The sequence below is a fragment of the Stegodyphus dumicola genome, chromosome 1 (assembly GCF_044657685.1).
Source record: "Stegodyphus dumicola isolate Sdum_Otavi_A_Nest chromosome 1, ASM4465768v1".
NCBI classification, from domain to species: domain Eukaryota; kingdom Metazoa; phylum Arthropoda; class Arachnida; order Araneae; family Eresidae; genus Stegodyphus; species Stegodyphus dumicola.
In genome coordinates this window covers 197,370,047-197,388,864 of record NC_140768.1, presented here as the reverse complement: position 1 = coordinate 197,388,864, position 18,818 = coordinate 197,370,047, and the positions used below count along the sequence as shown (strand labels likewise).

The following is an 18,818-nucleotide window of genomic DNA, read 5'->3' as shown; positions in this document are numbered from 1 at the left end:
CTGTATGAGTTAATCAATTAAATCTGTACGAGTTAATCAATTAAATTTGTATTGTAGTGATTTAATTCAATTAAATCATTTAATTCAATTAAGAGATTCATTTAATTCGATTCAAAAGAGAGCATTTATTTCAATTAAATCACTACAGTGCGAGTTAGATATTCTCTCCAGCTGCAAACTTTTACCCTGCAAACCTTTAAAGTACATTCAAGCTTATTGATATATAAGGTATTTCTCCCGCCTTCTTAGCGCGCCTTTGTGGTGTAGTGGTCTGCATGCTGTGTGCGTATTCCAGAGTTCCGTGGTTCAATTCCCGGGGAAAGGCGTTGCTCCTTTTTCATCTTCCCTGGATATAGTTGTTTTTATGCAGTTTAATTGCCTAACATATATTTATTTAGAAAGGATTTTTTTAATATTATTTATTTTTAAATGATTAAAATTTTCGGAATTTTTCTGATATACTGGTAAAAAGTACATATGTCTCCTTCCATGAACTATTGTATACGTTGTAAGGTATATCCTAATTTTATAATAATTATTTTAAGTTTATACGACTTTTCTATCTCTTTCTCGCTTCAGCTTACAATTCCTTACCAGAATGAGTTTTTAGAATCGCGTTAAATGCAAATGAGAAGCAGAGTAGTATTTAAGTTCCATTGACTTCGAGAGAGAGAATTAGGATTCCTGAATAGTGCGCATTTGCCTTTTGCCTACGTCTTCTCTAACTGTTACTACGCTCGGCCTTATTACAGGCCTTTTGATAGCTTCGCTAGCTAATTTAATATTACGGGCCAACTAGTTTAGAATTTGTGTTACCTTCGGCTAAGTCTCTTTAGTTGGTGATTAGTTAGTTCTTATTTTGTAAGCCAAAGCGAAAGCTTTGTTGTACATCCTGAGAAAGGGGCCATCTGTGAATCTTTATTTTGACCAATAAAGAGTAATTAACCCTTCTTGAGTTTACGTTTCTGTTCTTGGACTTAAGCGATAATTCGCTTAGTAGTTCACTAGGTTCCTAAACACTTAGTTAATATCTAAAAGAGAGCATTTTACAAGCATTTTTTTTATGTGATGATAATACAAAATATTTCTAGCTTCACTAATATACCTTTATAAAAACATTGAGTTTTGTTCCATTGAGAAATGAACCTGATTCTAACAGAATAATTTTTAGTTTTGTTTGACGCACTATGAAGTTAAGAAAGTGGATGTGGGAATAAATTTTCCAAGCACTTGAAGCACGTAGTATGAACGGATTAACGACCTTGGAATCCCCTTTTTCGAATAACGAAAATACAGAACAGCCACATAGGACTTCTGACTCGCTTCTCTGAAACAGTGTAACTGTAAAAGATCATTCCTGTCCCTTTTCCCAGCACCTGCAAACTGATGTCTTGATTTCAAAACTAGAAAATGAGCTAATTCAGCAGACCAGCTTTGCCAATTCTTTATGTGATTTTCTGGTATTTCAGTGTCCCATGCTATTTTTTGTTCCCATAAATCTTGCAATAAAATCTTAGCTTGAATTGTGTATGGATTTAAAAACCCCAATGAATCAAAGGAACGTCCTAGAAATCTCAAAATTTCTCTTTTAGTTGGTATGATATTTATCCTTTTGGCATCTTTTACCAAATCTTCAATTTCTATCAAAAATGTATCATTTGACTTATTCCATGTATACCCCAATACTTTAGAATAAGTCTAATCTTGCGCAAGATCTTCTTCATTCCATACCTTTTGTAAATTTATTTCATTCGTTTTCCATTTTCGCATGTTAAATTCATTTTCTTTCAGTATGCGTTTAATATGTTCCGATTCCTCGAATGCTTCTGATTCTTCATCTGCTCCAGAGATTAAGTCGTCAACATACATATTTTCAGTCAGCATGGAAAATGCGTTTAGATACTGTGGCTTGTACTTCTCAGCGTGTACATTAACAGTTGTTCTAAGAAGAAACGGACTAGATGTTGCTTCAAAAATTACCATTATCATACAAAGAGCCTTCATTTGGGTTCCATATAATTCACCATCGTTCTTAGAAACTTAGACCATAGAACACAGAAACTAGATTCCAGGGAAGGCGAACAATATAACGATTGTTTTCGAATTTCACAGACTTTTGAAATTCTCGAAAACTGAATTATCTTCTAATTTGTGCTCCTTAACCGAATCGTAATTTATCCCCATAGATTCGAGCTCCCACAGATTCTTTAACAAACTAGATACTGATTCGTTCTGTTTATCTTCATTATTATATGAACCACAACCTTCATAGTTTTCACATTAGGTGATGAAACTCAGTAAGCCCTTTCTGTTCACCAATGGTCCAACCTAATTTTGTTTTACCTTGATTAATTAGTTGAAATGAAAATAATACTAATAATAATATTGTGGCGCCACAACGTGGGTCCACTGGGTTGAATTTTAATTAAAATTTAAGAGATTTTGCATTTGAGAGAGCAAAAATGGATCTAGAAAAATTTAAAAAGAAACAATCTGCAATAAGAGCACACAGAAATTGCCAATGAGGGGGATAAATGTGTAGTTGAAAAAACGATTGATCAGTTAATTAGTAAAAAAGAAGAACTTATATTAGCGGATAAAGATATTGAAACTTTAATTGATGTAAATAATTCAGAAGATGAAATAATTTCTACAGAAGAGTATAAAGGTAGAATTATTGTTTGGAAATTACGCGCGGAGAGATATTCAGATAATAATCCACATAGCGCTAATTCTGCTTCGTATGGAACTTCACTGAATCGCAAAACAAAACTGAACTCCCAAAACTGGCCTTGGAAATATATTCGAGAAACGATGTGTGCAGCTGGCCCGGGTTTTGCGCACGATTTGAGATAGCTGTCCACAAAAACGAAAGTCTGCATGCAGTAAATAAAATTAATTATTTAAAGTCAGTTCTTACTTCCTATGCAGAAACTGCAATACAAGCAGCATTAACAGCAGAAAATTACGAGAAGACTGTGAAAATATTAAAAGATCGCTTTGGATGCAAGGAACTAATAATAGATTCCCATATGAATAATTTGTTAACTCTGACTCCGGTTAAAAGATCTTGCGATGTGACAGCACTTCGAAAATTATATGACCGTTGTGAAGTACAAATTAGAGGATTAGAATAGTGTAATATTTTACCAGATTCGTATAGAACTTTATTGTATCCGATATTAATAAAGGAGATTCCGAATGATTTAGCTTTAGAATTTAATAGGAAGATGCTAATCAGACAAAAATTACTAATTTGCTAAATTTTCTAAGAAAGAAAATAGAAAGTCGAGAGCGTACCGCATTTTTAATTACGACAACAAATTCTGAAATTACTGAAAGAAAATAAGCGGCAGTTTCGAGAACGCTTTCGAGACAACGAAAGAAATCGGGATTACAATAAGAGTATAATTTCTTCAACGGCAGCGTTAAACATATGTCTTTCCAATAGCTGTTTATTCTGTTCTGAAAATCCTACTTTAGAATCATGTCCAAAAATGGTTCCAGTAAAAAGGGAAGAGTTAAAGCGAAGCGGGAATTGTTTTGTGTAGTGTTATTTTCAGTTCAACTAATTAATCATGGTAAAACATAAGATGCTTACCTTGTTCCAAATGGTTCGTGCCAGAGCCACTGGTTGATCCTCCTTCTCTATATGCAATCCTATTAATCCAGTCTGCAATCGTAGATCTTTGCACAAAATATTTTGAATACGTCGAAATGGTTATTTATATCAGAAAATATATAAAAAAGGTTTAAATTTCTGGCACGACGCAGCGTGCAACTTTTCCCTTCAGAGTTCTCGAACGATCTGTGCCCGTGAGTTCACAGCTCGTAATGAAGTCACACGGCAACATGGGACAGCAACAGCCATTGGGCAAACAAACAGAACAAGCTCTCACCTTGCCATCCCTTCCTGGAAAGATTCCCATAATGATATCTATCTTCCACCTCAACCTTGGAATTTTATCTTCACGGACCTTTTTTTCAAATAGGTGTCGGTTTTTGTTAGTTTGGACGGAAAATCAGATTTTAAGTTCATCAAATAATCCTGTCTCCACCTTTTCCAGATTCTCTGTACCAGTTTTTGTAGGTGTTTAAGTCGACGTGTAAGACTCTCCTTTGTTGAAGTTAATTTAGAGCTTCCCTGCGACAATGATAGTAACCGTCTTCCTATTAAGAAGTGATCAGGGATCAAAGATTCTGGCTGTCCTAGATCCGAGTATATAAATGTTAAAGGTCTGGAACTATTATGACTGTATCTAATTCCCTGTATGTCAAGGATGATTTGCCCAGCATTCTCTTTAGAAGAGTTTTCAGAAACGCTCCCAAAAGCCTCCCCACCAGGCCGCCCTCTCAATTATAAATTTCTATTTGATTCCTTGTTTAGAGAACTCGTCTTGAACTTTATTATTTTTTATCACCTGGTTCTTACTCTAATTTTTTTTCGCTCTTTTAAAGATTTTGGCATTATCTGCGTACACTATTCGGCACAAACCTCTTCTCGCTACGAACCATCTAAATGCAAGCAAAAATTTTTCTGTTAAAAGGTCAGCTGTAAATTCTAATGCATGGCTCTAGTTAATCACAGGTAAACAGTAAAACGTATGTCTTAGATCATTCTCTTCAATTTTTGGATCCGTGTAATCTATCCCGGAGTTTTCAAACGGGAAGGCTTCTCGACATCTGTCTAGTGAGAGGGGTGTTATATCTTGCATGACAGGTTTCGTGCAAAATATTGTACAGGCATTGCAGTTGTACAGAACACTTTTAATTTTCCTACGAGACTTCAGCAACCAAAATTTGTCTCTTATTTGATTTAAAGTGTCTACTATTCCTCCATGCCCTACCACCTGATAACTGTGCAGAATAATTAGATCAGTCGCGTTGTAATGCTGAAATAATTTGGAACGTTGATGCACTGTATCTTTGAAAACAAATCACTTTTAATATACACATTTTGCAGGATTAATTTTCGCAGCGCTACGGATGATAAGAATTGTTTTCTTTTCTTTATCTCCCCTTTTTTCTTTTTCCATTTCTGATAGCTCTTGATCATTCATTGAATAGATAACAGCGTTATTTATTTATAGCAGCAAATGGGAATGATAATGTGGATATTGGTAATATTAAGCCCAAGTGGCCATCTAAAAAGAATAAGTGGTCAGCTACCGGAATTACTTTGTTCTGCCGAAAACCACGGCTAGGCCAGCCAAGTTAATTAAATGTAATGTGAATATCCCAGTTAGCAATAATTTAGTAGCTTGAATGTAAATGATAATAGTAACGACAATATGGATCACGGTGAGTATGAGATTATTGAAATTGAGAAGCCAAAAGTTAAACCTATTATGCTAAAACCAGTAGAAAAATTTTCTGATTTTGTTAAAAAATTAAAAAATGACATAAAATTAGAATTTGCAGCCAAAATTAATGGTGATTTCTTGAAAGTACTCCAGAAAACTGAAAGTTACCACAGGGTAACTACAAAGTATCTGGAAGATAAACAAATTGATCACTACTTAATTATCAGTAAAGTGGATAAAGCCATTAAAGTTGTTTTCAGGGGCTTCCCCTTAGATTGTCCCAAGGACGAAATACATGAAGAGCTTGTTGCCCTTTTTTATAAGGTGCGCAAAGTTTCGAAAATGCATAACCTCAAAACAAAGGTTCCGATGCCACTTTTTCAAGTACAGTTGGAGAACGTACCAGGGGTGGAGGGAATTGATAATATAACTTATTTCATGTGTTTTTATGTTTCTGTCACCCCTTATTATACTGTCGGAGATGTTGCGCAGTGTCATAACTGCCAACACTTCCACCATTCATCAGATAACTTTAAACTAAAGAACCATTGTGTGAAGTGCGCGGGGCCGCATAAAACTGAGAATTGTAAGGCTAAACGTATTGATAATGTAATGTGCTTTAACTATAAACAACCAGGGCATGCGGCCAATTGTCGTGGTTGCCCCAAGTTGCCCACTGCTTGGAATGTCAAAATCTCACAAGATAATGAAAAGAGTAAAATTAATAGGTCAAAAGAAGAAAATAATGTTAATAGAAATCCTGTAATATCAGGCGTTAGCTATGCTTATGCAAATAGCGGAAAGTCTGCAACTGTAAACAGCAAATTTTCGGATCACAGTGTTAAAAATGCACCTGTTAGTAATAGAAGCAGGGGAAAACCTGCTGAAGTAGGCCCGAAGGTTTTTACTGATATGTTTAAATTTATTAAGGAACTTGTTGACATTTTTAAAGGTTTTTCATTTGCCAATATTATTAGAAAAATTACAGATAAGATGTCTGAGCTTCGAGCTGCAGAATACACTATTGATAAGATGTTTATTTTGTTTGAAATATTCGAAAATATTTTTGGTTCTAAATGTGATGTATAATGTATAGTGTTGTAAACAATTATGTAAACATTTTTACATGGATCGCAAACGGTTTATCTCGTAAGATCAATGAATTGCGAGATTTTATAAATAAGCACAACTCAGATCTGTTCTTCCTACAGTAACACAAACGTGGCCCCTCAAACCTAATTTATGTTGCAAATTACTGTGTTTATAGATCCAACAGAGATATAACTGCTGACAGGAGGAGAGGAGGTGGCCCCACAGTTTTCAACCATTGAAGCTACAGCTATTTCCATCAAAACAAACACAAATACAACATACAAGTTTGTCTCCACTTACATACCACTATCAAAACTCCGCACAGCTGTTGAAGTAAATCTCAACACATACCTCACACTTGTCACACACTTAATTATGGAGACCTGAACACTAGACACCGCGCATGGAACTGCTACAATTCTAACACTATCGGCAATGTCATATTCAATTTGGCGCCCAGGGTCCCATTTCAGATAGCAGCTCCAAGTACCCCAACAAGGTATACACTGACTACCAATAAGTATTTGGACACCTATGCAAATGACGATATCTGCCGTCCTATGCTACGTCACGGTCCGCCGGTATAAATCGTGTAGGAAACAGCATCAGCTTTAGTCGCATGCAAGATGCCTCGCAGTTCGGAGCTCTCTGATTTCGAGAAAGGTATAATTATCGGGTATCACAAATGTGGCCGATCCTTAAGGGACATATCTAGCGATCTGAAGTACCCAAAATCGACAGTGGCCTATGTGATTAAGAAGTGGAAGGTCAGCCGTGATTGTCGGAGTGTGCCCCGAGTCGGCAGACCAACGAAACTGGGAGATAGAGACCGACGAGTGCTGCCCAGAGAAATTCGGAAGAACCGCACCCAAACGATGGCCCTCATCCGCGAAGTGTCTCAACAGGCATCCGGGAGTATTGTTTCAATGAATACCATCCGTAAGGAAGCACATCTGCTTGGTTTTCATGGTCGTGCTGCTGCCCATAAGCCTTTGATCACAAAGTCCAACCGCGCTGCTCGGTTAATGTGGTGCAAAGCACATCGAAATTGGACCGTAGATCAGTGGAAACGGGTTGTTTGGAGTGACGAATCAAGGTCCACCCTTTACCGTTCGGATGGCAGGGTCTGGGGCTGGCGTCTACCTGGAGAACGTCTCCTGCCAGAATGCATTGTGCCAACAGTCAAGTTCGGCGGAGGTGGAATTATGGTCTGGGGGTGTTTCTCCTGGTATGGGCTGGGACCCTTGGTCCCCATTCATGGTAAGCTCAACTCCGATGCCTACTGCACTATTTTGGATGACAATGTGCTTCCTACATTTGGCAGTTTTACGGGTTGGACCCCTGTTACTTTCAGGACGGCAATGCCAGTTGTCATGTTTCGACGTTAACCAAGGCTTGGTATGGTGCCAATGAAGTTCATCGAATGGACTGGCCTGCCCAGAGTCCAGACCTGAACCCTATCGAGAACCTCTAGGACGAGTTGCATCGCCGAATTCAGGGGTGCACTACCCGTGCAAAATCGGTGAAGAAACTTCTATGTCTTCTCCAAGCCGAGTGGAAGAAAATACCACTAGCTGTCAGACAAAGACTTGTGGAAAGTATGCCCCGGAGGGTCCACGCTGTAATTACCTCTCGTGAAGGCTCTACCAACTATTGATTTTGAATAAAGTTAGTTTTTCTTTTCTATCACAGGTGTCCAAATACTTATTGGTAGTCAGTGTACTACTGGTTCCGCTAGTATCTTAGACTTCTTCCTCCTCAAAAACGCCAGTGTTCCGCTGGATGTTTCTGTGTTGGACGAATTATCTTCCAATCACGATCCGGTCCATTTGATACTGGATATCAGTAGGTATACTAAATTAGTCAAAAGAGCTTTTAAAAACTGACTGGCAAAATTATGCCAAAGCTCTAAACAACATCCAGTACACAATCCCAACGATACACTCAGGCAATGACATTGATAGTTTAATCAAGGAGTTTACCTATGCAGTGCAAAATGCTTATAAAAATACTCAAAGAGAAGAGAAACAGCTTAAACTTGTCAGGTCCAAGGAACTTAATCAGATCATCAAAAAGCGCAATGCTACCAGGAGGCAATTTTGGAAGACCAGATCCAGGCAGGATAAAACCCATCTTCAATAGGCTGTGTGACGCAGTCAAGTCTCGCACTAGTTATTATTAACAACTCCGCTGGGCTAATTACCTGGAGTCCCTCTCTGCTGACAATATATGGTTAGCGGTCAAAAGGTACAAAAAATGCCACAACAACATTCCGCCTCTTAAAGGCCCTCAAAGGATCCTTTACACAGAAATTGAGAAAGCAGAACTTTTAGCGCAGCATCTGGAATCTCAGTTTCGCACAAACAACATTCATCATCCCACAACAGAACAATTAATTACTGACTTTCACAATAACTCTACGACAAGCCCCCACACAGACAATACGATCTTAGTCATGCTGTCGAAGATCTGCTCGTATGTAAAGAAGCTGAAAAACAGCAAGAGCCCTGGGTACGATGCTATTAGCAACAGGATGATCAAGAGATTCCCAGCCAAGATCCTACTTAACTTCACGAGGATAATCAACCTTTTACTCAGATGGCAGCATTTACTGGAAAGTTGGAAGTTGGCTCAAATCACACCGATTCTGAAACCCAGATAAGCCTATTGTCCTCACTTAGCAAAATTATGAAAGCGGTACAACTCAACAGTATCAACCAAGATCTGGAACAAAATAGTATAATCCTTCCTCATCAACTTAGATTCTCATTCTACGGTTAACCAACTATATCGGGTTGTGGATCTTATAAGCGAAGGGCTGCAGAATAAGAATGTTACATGAGGTCTGTTTTCGGATATAGCAAAGGCCTTCGACCGCGTATGGCTTGACATATTCATATACAAACTACACAACCTGGGCTTCCCAGGTTACATCACAAACATAGTTAAATCCTACCTAACCGGTAGACAATTTGTCGTTCACGTCTCAAATACACTATCAACAAGTAGGGCAATCCTTGATGAGTTGACTTGTGAACTAAGATCACATTTTTTCGAATTTAGAGCGCCCTATCTCCTTGTTTTTGAAATCCAGCAATTGTATTTCAAAGCTACCAATGTCAATTTCAAAAGGAGAAAATTTAAATTCGGTTATCGTAGCATTAAGAGGATTTTTGACAAATGCTAAAGTTGCTCTGATGTTTTTAAATTCCTGAAACCTGCTGAGAAATGCTTCCCTCATATTTAAAATTATTGTTTTAAAATGGTGTTTATCAATAGAGGAATTATTTTCTTGGCGATACTTCACCAGGGTCGAAAAGTGAAACAATGTTTCCCTTTCAAAATCCTGTGCAAAAATGGATAATTTGTTTTCGAATGTTATTACTTCTTCTAACATCGAAAAAATTAAGTTTCCTTTCCCTTGTAGTTTACGATTAAGCTGATTTATATGAGACGTAACGTCTACTATGAAATAAAGGTTTTGGATCCACTGATCATCTGTTAGTTGTGGATAGTGAACGCCCTTCTCAAGGAGAAATTTCCGGTAAAAGGGACGCGAAACGTTTTAAAACGTTCCCGCTTGATAACCAACGTACCTTGTTATGAAGCAGAAGACCAGCGTACTGTGTTAAGGTCGCATAAATCTACGACGAATGATTTCAAATTGCAAATTCAGAGTGCAATATCCGTGATGAAATCACGGGACTAAATATAATTATTTAATTGTTATTAAAATAATATTAAGTTGCAAAAATATAGTTGTTATTAAAATAATATTAAATTGCTGGCAATGTTAAAAACGCAGGCTCGAGAGCCACGTATGGCTCTCGCATGATTGATGTATAGAATTTGATTTTTGAAAAAAGATAAGTTTGTCTCTTGTTGTGGATTGTATGTAGCCATTTTTTAGCATTCAATAAATTTTTTATGCTGTGTTTTGTTTTCAACCTGATGTCACAACCCAGGGTTTGCATAGCGGTTTCGGCCACTACACCACAGTACTTACTCTCCATTTCAAATAAAAATTCTTTGAATTGGCGATGATTAAGAGCTTTAGCTAAAATTAAGTCGATAATGGTAATCACTAATTTTATAACTTTACAAATTTCTTGCGGAAATGTTTGCGCACAAAGCGCTTCTTGGCGAATGATACAATGGTAAACAAGTATCTCGTGATTAATTTTTTCTTTCAAAATAGCAACAACCGCTTTTCTTACGCCGGTCATACTTTTGGCCCCATTTGTTGAAATCGACACAATTTTATCGAGGGGAACTTGATGGTTATCCATACACTCAATTACAGCGTTGGCGATATCTTCTCCACGCGTCTGACCTTTGAGTGGCAATAATCCTAAAAGTTCTTTAAGGCCTGAATGAGACATAAATCTTACAAAAAGGGAAACTTGCGCTGTATCATTTATGTCACAAGACTCGTCAACTGCTATTGATAAAGTCGAAACCGATTTCAGATTTTCAATATGCTGGGTGGTTATATTCGAACACATTTTAATTGTTCTATCTTTAATGGTTTTGGCAGACAATGGTAACTCTTCAATTCCTTTCAGAATATCTGCTTTGTTCTTAAAATCCCGAAATAGCTCTTCGGATGCATTTATAAAACAATTTTTTATGTATTCGCCGTCTGTGTACGGTTTTCCTCTCTTAGCAATCTCTTGGCTACAAACAAAACTTGCCATATTAATATTGCTGGAAGATTGCATCCAGTGATTAAACACAGAAGTTGACGACTCTTGACTCTTCTGAAGTTCCTCAACTGCTTTCTTTCTTGCATCACCGGTAGGATATTTAGCGCTAAATGACGCATGCTTTCTTGTAAAGTGTCTCTCTAGATTTGACTTCTTGTTATGCGAGAATTTCTCCTTACAAATAAGACATGTCGGAAGTCCATTCAAGTTTTGAATAAATGCAAAATTCTCGGTCCACTCAACTTTAAATTCGCGGTTTTCATCTTCCGTTTTTCTTTGCTTTTTCTTGGTAGCTATGTTAATTGCGGTGCTTATAAAAATATTTCAAATATATTTTTTTCTAAAGCCACCAGTATTATTATCATTATATTAAACTGATGAAAATAAAAATTTAAAAAATCTTTTTAAAAAATACAATTTTATTAATATATGTAACTGCACTAAAAAGAAAAAAATAATTTTTCCCATCATCAGAATAACAAAACTTTTAATATGACCAAAATTGGAAGAAAACTTCCAACATTTGGATACATAGCAGTTATCGAAAAATAGATTACAAATTTTGTACCGGAACCACAAACAAACAAAGCAGGTGTAATAAAATCGTATAAAAATACCTGTAAGATGTGCAGCTAGATTAAAAAATACAACTTTTTAAAAATACAACTTTTTAATAAAACAGGACAACGGCAGACACGGTAGATAAGACAAAACTGTTCACACTGCAACTAACTACTGCTCTGTGATGCCAATTTGTATCTTCACTACTTTATAAAAAGCATGCACGCTCATGCCGGTAGCTTGTACATGGTTTATGTTTACGTTTACGAAAACTAATAAAATTAAACTCAATGTTTGTTGCGTATTTTTACAATATCAAATTTTAATTATCTATCTATCTTTTTACTCAAATAAAAAATTATACATGTTCTCGATTTATAGAAGAATTTTAATTTATCAAAATAAGATGTCATTTTTTTTCTTACCAAATTTTTTTTTTAAATGAAAATATTATTGCGCCTTCCGTGGATATTTGTACCAGAGCCGCACTTAAGGAAGCAAAGAGCCACATGCGGCTCTAGAGCTGTACTTTGCCGACCACTGCTCTACGGCATGGCACATCACAACGGGGACAATCTGCACTTCATAATTTTGATTATGACTGTAATGTATTATGCAGTAATTGACAAAACAGATAACCTTCTTATTAAAACATAAATTTTATTTTTGGCATACGGAGATAGATAATTTTTATACAATTCTTAAGTGGCAAAATTTTCATACATCTACTAGCTGGTCAAACTTTAGAATTCTAATCTTAAAACAATTTCTTACGTTGCTGAGCAACGGTTACATAATACAAATATGGCGTATATAGAGAAACAAATTATTTAATCAGGCCAAGGAGTACGACTTAATGCGTCTACATTTTTTATAGTTTTTACCACTTCGTTGAACTACCGTGTAATTGTAGGGTTGTAGGTAGTGCCCATCTCATAAGTCGTGGAGGGGCCCACCAGCGGCCGAGCGGTAACGTCGCTGAACACTGGTAGTTCGGTCCGAGGTTCGAATCCCGCGAACGGGCTGGCTGCATGGATGTTTTCGTGGTTTTTCCCATGTGTAACGTGTATACGAGCCAGTTTCCCTTAAAAAGTCCTCCACGAAGGCATCCCTCCCTTAAGGCAGATAGCCCTCGAGTGCTTTGCCGTAATCTAATAAACGAAACCAAACCATAAGTCATGGATTTACATTCACATTATTTTTGAGCCAAACTAGGGGATTATGATTGGTCATGATGAAGAATTTAGTATACCCGTATAAATAAAATTGCAGTTTCTTTACAGCAAAAATTATGGCTGCGCATTCCTTTTCTGTGGCAGAGTACTTTGTTTCAGTTTCTGTAAACTTCTTACTTCCGATGCTTGGCTCCATTTGTATGGATGCGGTGATTGAACTGCTGAATTTATTAACGTCAAGAAGAAATGGAGTGTTGAGAAGAAATATATATCTGCATAATATATCTATGTACTTATATACATGAAGACATAATTGGAAGGCATTGGAAGATTATTTTGTCAGTGTTTGAAGTTACCATTTTTGTTTTTGAATATGACCGCTGCTGTTGAAAACGCAAATATGAAGACAACATCGCACGAAATTACTGTACACTTGGAAGAAAATGGGAACATTTAGTGAAATTAGTGGATTTGAAAGTTGTGGATTTGAAGTCCGAATTAAAAAAACAAGAGCAGATGTATGAAATTTTGCCTCTTACGAATTGTATACAAATTATCTATCTCCGTAAACTAAAAATAAAATTAATATTCTACTAAGAAGATTATCTGTTTTGTCAATTCCTGGAAAATACATTACATGACATATTACGTTTTCACAGTGAACAGAAGCAGCCAAGCAAGACACGTCCTTTAGCTAGCAAAAGCAGGCTGCAAAAGATCGTGCGTAATTAGTTGCAGTACTATTTATAAGCTTTGGAATTCTTTGTTTTAGTTCTGGATAACAAATGGACAAAAGTTTACAACAGTATACTGCAGGGACAGAGTGCGGAAATGAAGGGGCTTGTGCTTATACTTAAATCAGAAATTAAAAGTCTATTGTCCGTTTATTCAATTAAATTTAAATTGTCTAATAATTTTTTCTTCATATTTTGATATCTTAAATGTATATGTATGTGTATGTGGGTGTGGGTGTGTGTGTGTAAGAGAAAAATTAGGTCAAATAAAATTACAGCTTAAATTAGAAATAGCCACGTAGTTCTTCCTTTTAATTTGGATATTCCCCTCTCTGTTCTAGAAATAGAAATTGCTTAATAACTAATATTCTGAACTGCGCCATTTCCAGATTAATCCATATCATATGACTTTTACATAACAATTATGAGGTAGTTAATTCGGAACACGAAAGTTCGAAAACCCAAACCTGTCTGTCAGTAATCTTCCATAAGATAAGTCGCATTTTGCTTCTGCTCCTCAGCGAAGGTAGACTGCTGCTTGCTGCTTCGGCTTCTTCCGCAAACCTAGCGAAAATGTAAAAGTTTTAAGTCAGGTTTGATTTGAAGTGGCAAGTGAATTATAGCCACAAATGTGAATTGAAATAAAAACGAATATTTAATCTGCCTCGCTTGTCAAATTTGCTGTTCATTATGAATCGATACCTTCAGTATCTACGCTATGAATATTCCTACAACATCCTTACATACATATATTTATGTAACCTTATTGTAAGAAGGTCGCTAGAGAGAGGCGCTGCTTAAGCGATCAACTTACTAAGATGACAGTCTATAAAACCAATCAGTATTTCTGAAAACAAAAATTAACCCCACTATTGAACTCAAATTTCATTTCGGGCATTCCTGATTCAGGTTTTTTTTGAAAGATGGCTACAAATATCCTCCATTTCAGGCTGCCTTACTCGCTCTGCAGTCGTTCTGGACGAGGACATCAGAAAATCATACCATTTCAGCATTTCTGTTTTTAACTTTTCATTTTAGTTGGTGGAGAGATTAAGGTGCGTAAAGAACACTTATTTGAGCCGGGAAGAAAGCCATATTCTTTGTCTGAATACCCATACAGTTAAGCAGATAGTCATGAGAAATCCATTCCCCTATAACAAGAGATAACCAACCCGCGGTACGCATGCGCAGTATGGCACGGAGGAGTTTTAACAGTGGTACGCGACAACTTATTGAAAAATTTAAAAATTTGAAAAAACAATCATATCGTCTGTATCAACTCCGTCGATAGATGCATACACAAACACATTAGAATAAATGCAACAATTCAGTTTCTCTGCAGGACGTTAATTGTTGCTCAACTGAAATACAATTTGAAATTTTTGACATACAGCACCATGCTAGACTGAAAAGCAATGATAAGGAACTTATTTCAACTGCAAGTGATCCAACTTATATTGAATTTTGGTAATTTGTACCAACAAGCAATTTTCCAAACTTACACGAATTGGCTTTAAGGTATTGTTGTTAGGTTTGTATCAACAGATGTTTGTGAACAAATGTCTTTTATTATGACTATAATAAAATCAAAATATCATTCAAGATTAACTGATATGCACCTAAAACACTAATTTTGTTCGCATTCCCAAGAACTAATTCTAATACAAATAACATGGTAAAAAGCAATTTGTGGTGTCAAATAACTCTTTTGTTTAACATCTAAATGTGTAGGAACGTCATGAACAGGTAAGCGAATAATCGCTTTAGTTCAGACACAGAAACGTAAAACTCAAGAAGGGATAATTACCCTTTATTTCTTAAAATAAGAACTTAACAGTCGGCTCCTTTCTCAAGAGGTACAGCAAAGCCTCCACTTGGGCTTGAACTCAAAGTAATAAGAAATAAAACTTAACTAAAAAGATATCGCCGAAGCTATCAAGATTTCTAAGTAGTTGGCCCCTAAATATCAAATAAGCTGGCGAAGCTATCAAGGACCTGAAATACGGCCGAACATAGAGAGAGACGTAGCCAAAAGTCGAACGCGCACTACTCAGAAACTCTGCCTCTTTAACGTGGTGGAACTTCGTAGTGGTTTAAGTCAGTGGAACTTCGACTTAAATACCATACTCTTACTTATTTGCATTAAGCGCGATTCTAAAAACATATTCTGGTAGGAAATTGTAAGCTGAAATTAGGAAGGACAGGAAAGTAGATTTAACTTAAGATAACTGTTAAAAACTTAAGATAAACTTTACGAACTACACATTCAAAAACCACATTAATTAAGTACTGACTGTTTAACAGTTACTTAGAATTAAATGTTTCAAATTGTTCATTCTTACCTTATACATAACCTAACTGACTGAACCTTTAAAAATGTTTATTAACAAAAAAACTCCAATTTGTGCATTTATTTTCCTTATTATATTGTTTTTTAAACGTCTGCTACTCAGACTTACATAAAAAACTCATAAACATACTCAGACTTACATAAAAAAAATGTGCAATTTGCGTAAAAATCCCAAAATCAACCTATAAATAACATTTTTTCGACTTCTTATATTTTTTATTATGTTGGAAAAGTTGGAAATGGCCCGCATAACTTTTTTTTCTTCCTTCTACGAAGTAAAGGAAGTATTGTAATAGCGAAAAATTTCGGGTAGTATATTTCAACGAAAATATCCATTTCAACCGCTCTCGAAACCATTTAAACGATGTTGCGTTACATCTGTACGTACGTACAGAATGAAAGACTGTTTTTGACAAAAAGGATCGTAAAATGGATTCAGAAGAGATTTTTTTCTTGTGTATGTATCTCGCATAACTCAAGAACGAGTAGCCGTAGAACATTGAAATTTTGTACATGGGACTGCTACAACATGTAGTTGTGCACTTACCTTTTTCATTATCAACAATTTAAAAGCTTAAGTGGCAACTTAGCCTAACGAACCGCCATTCGTTTCCATTTGAAACTTAGTAATCTTAAGCAATCTTTAGCAATCTTGCTTTTAAGCAAGAAGAAAGGAGATGAGGACTTTCGCGAACGCCGTTTCCTCCAGTACGTGAGGGAAACTTAGCAGAACAGTAAATAAAATCGGTTTCTGCATCTTTTTCAATGACTTTTTGCCGAATGGGATCAAAAGTACACTTTCAGTTTTGTGCACTGAAAAATATGCCTTCTAGACCGCTGGCTGAATTACTTTGCGTAAAAAACTCTAATTCTAATGGTAATTTATTTTAACTGCATTTGGTGTTTTAGATTTTTCTGTATATAACAATTTTAAATGGACATGTTTTAAGTTTTTATGTATTTTTGCTTTGCCGTGAAGTGAGAACTGAATTAGTTGAATGAGAAATATATCTCTAATGAAATTCGACGAAATAAGTTTAAATTAAATGCAGCAAAAAATGTATATAATTTAATAGGCCATACAAGGAAGTCATGTGGTGTCAACATCAGATTTTTATTTTAAGTTAACATTTCCTTAAGTTTTTATTATTATTATTATTTTGAGTCATGCCACAAATTGCGGTTCAAATAAAATTTCAGTTATTTTTTATTTCGTTGGATTCGAGTTCTCAGTCCTTGCCCAGTGATAAGTTTCCCCGACAAGTTTTACACCTTCATTAGTTCGTTAAACTGATTTCAAATTTAAAAGTAAAATGCTTACTATTGAACAACAAGAGCACATGGGATGAATGCATTTAATTCTTATCGAAATGATTAAGCTTTAAAGAAAACAAAGGGTTCGAAGTACGTGCAGTAAAACATCTGTCTTTGCGTGATGTTAGTTTGCTAAAATACCCTAACTGCCCTTGAATATGACGATGTTTTTCGTTTAAGCCAATTGTAACGAAGCAAAACAGAGCTGAAGGTCAGCGCATTGTAACTGGTGGCAAGTGGAAAGTAATCAAGGGTTATAGTTTCCGGTTCAGTCGAAAAATTGACGTCATCCACTGGCTACTACTATTGAAGTCTCTCATCAGAATTCTTCATTGCTTTCGTAATACCACTTCAGCTCAATGTCCGATATAACGCAGTGCTTGGAATCTAAAAAATTTATCCTGACATAAACAGATTTCTGATATTCCAAAGTTTTTTTTTAATATCAAGTCCGTATTTCTCAGACTTTTTAATATTGCGACCCATACATTTCAAGTAGGAAAACTACGGTAAACGACGTTAGAATTATCATTGATTAATTGAAATAATGTTACAAATGTGCATAATTATCAGTTGACTGTATCGTAAATTAAATTTACTTTAAATTACATCAGTTGAATGCACAATACTTTATATCAGTTAGATGTACAAAAGAATAAAACAAAGATTTAATTTATTATCAAGTATCTAAATTTCTTTTAAGTTTAAAACTCTTCGATTTGTGAAGCAATTGCAGATTCGGAAAGATAAAGGTTTTATACTCTGCAGTGTGATAATTGTTTGAGGACTGGCTATTTATAAGGTCAGATATATCTTCTCTTTAAAGAGGGAAATCAAAAGGCTCTATATTTTGCGCATCGGCAATATTTACTATGTCATTGCGCAAAATATAAAATCTTTAATTGTCCCGCACATGGTGTGTATTCATCTCTCCTGAATTATTAGAGTGCGCTGCAGCGCAAAGCATAAAACTCCAAATTCTTCGGTGAAGGTTCTCACAAAAATCTTTCAAATAATAATGAAAAGAGAGAGAAAAGAGAAAAAATTGATAATACAATTGTAATAAATAAATGCATAAAAAAGTACGCATAATTACATAAAAAACTTTCAAAAGCTTTATTAGCCCATCAAAAGTTTTCTGAACCCTTACTTTAGCAATGAATGGTTTAGATTTTTTTTTTTTTTTTTTTTTTTTTTTTTTTTTTTTTTTTTTAGCCCAAAGGGGCAATTTGTCCAGAAAGGCTATTGATTTCGGTTTGGCATTTTGCATTAATTCACTATCGGAATTTGTTTTATTATCTATTTCATATTTGGTAATGCGTTTATGAGTTTTTGATTAAGAAACTGAACGATTTCAAAGCGAACAATGGCAACACTGTACGGGGAAAAAAAAAAAAAAAAAAAAAATATCTCCAGCGCGCGAGAATGTGTATCGGAAATTCTACAGATATGCTTCTTTAAATATTTTGTGATATTGCTGTTGAACTGAATTTTATGGTTTAAGTGCGAAGAACATGATATTTAATAAGTAAAGGTAACACACAAAACGTTAAAAAAAAAAAAAGCTTCTTTGCGTGTAATAT

The 18,818-nt window shown here is 35.6% G+C and overlaps 1 protein-coding gene across 1 annotated transcript in view; it reads left to right on the top strand.

Annotated features, from left to right (window-relative positions):
* The window catches only part of LOC118188460 (cytochrome P450 4c3-like), a 105,767-nt gene that overhangs the window by 43,887 nt on the left and 43,062 nt on the right, over positions 1 to 18,818 (top strand). The gene's annotated exons all lie outside the window — the stretch shown is intronic.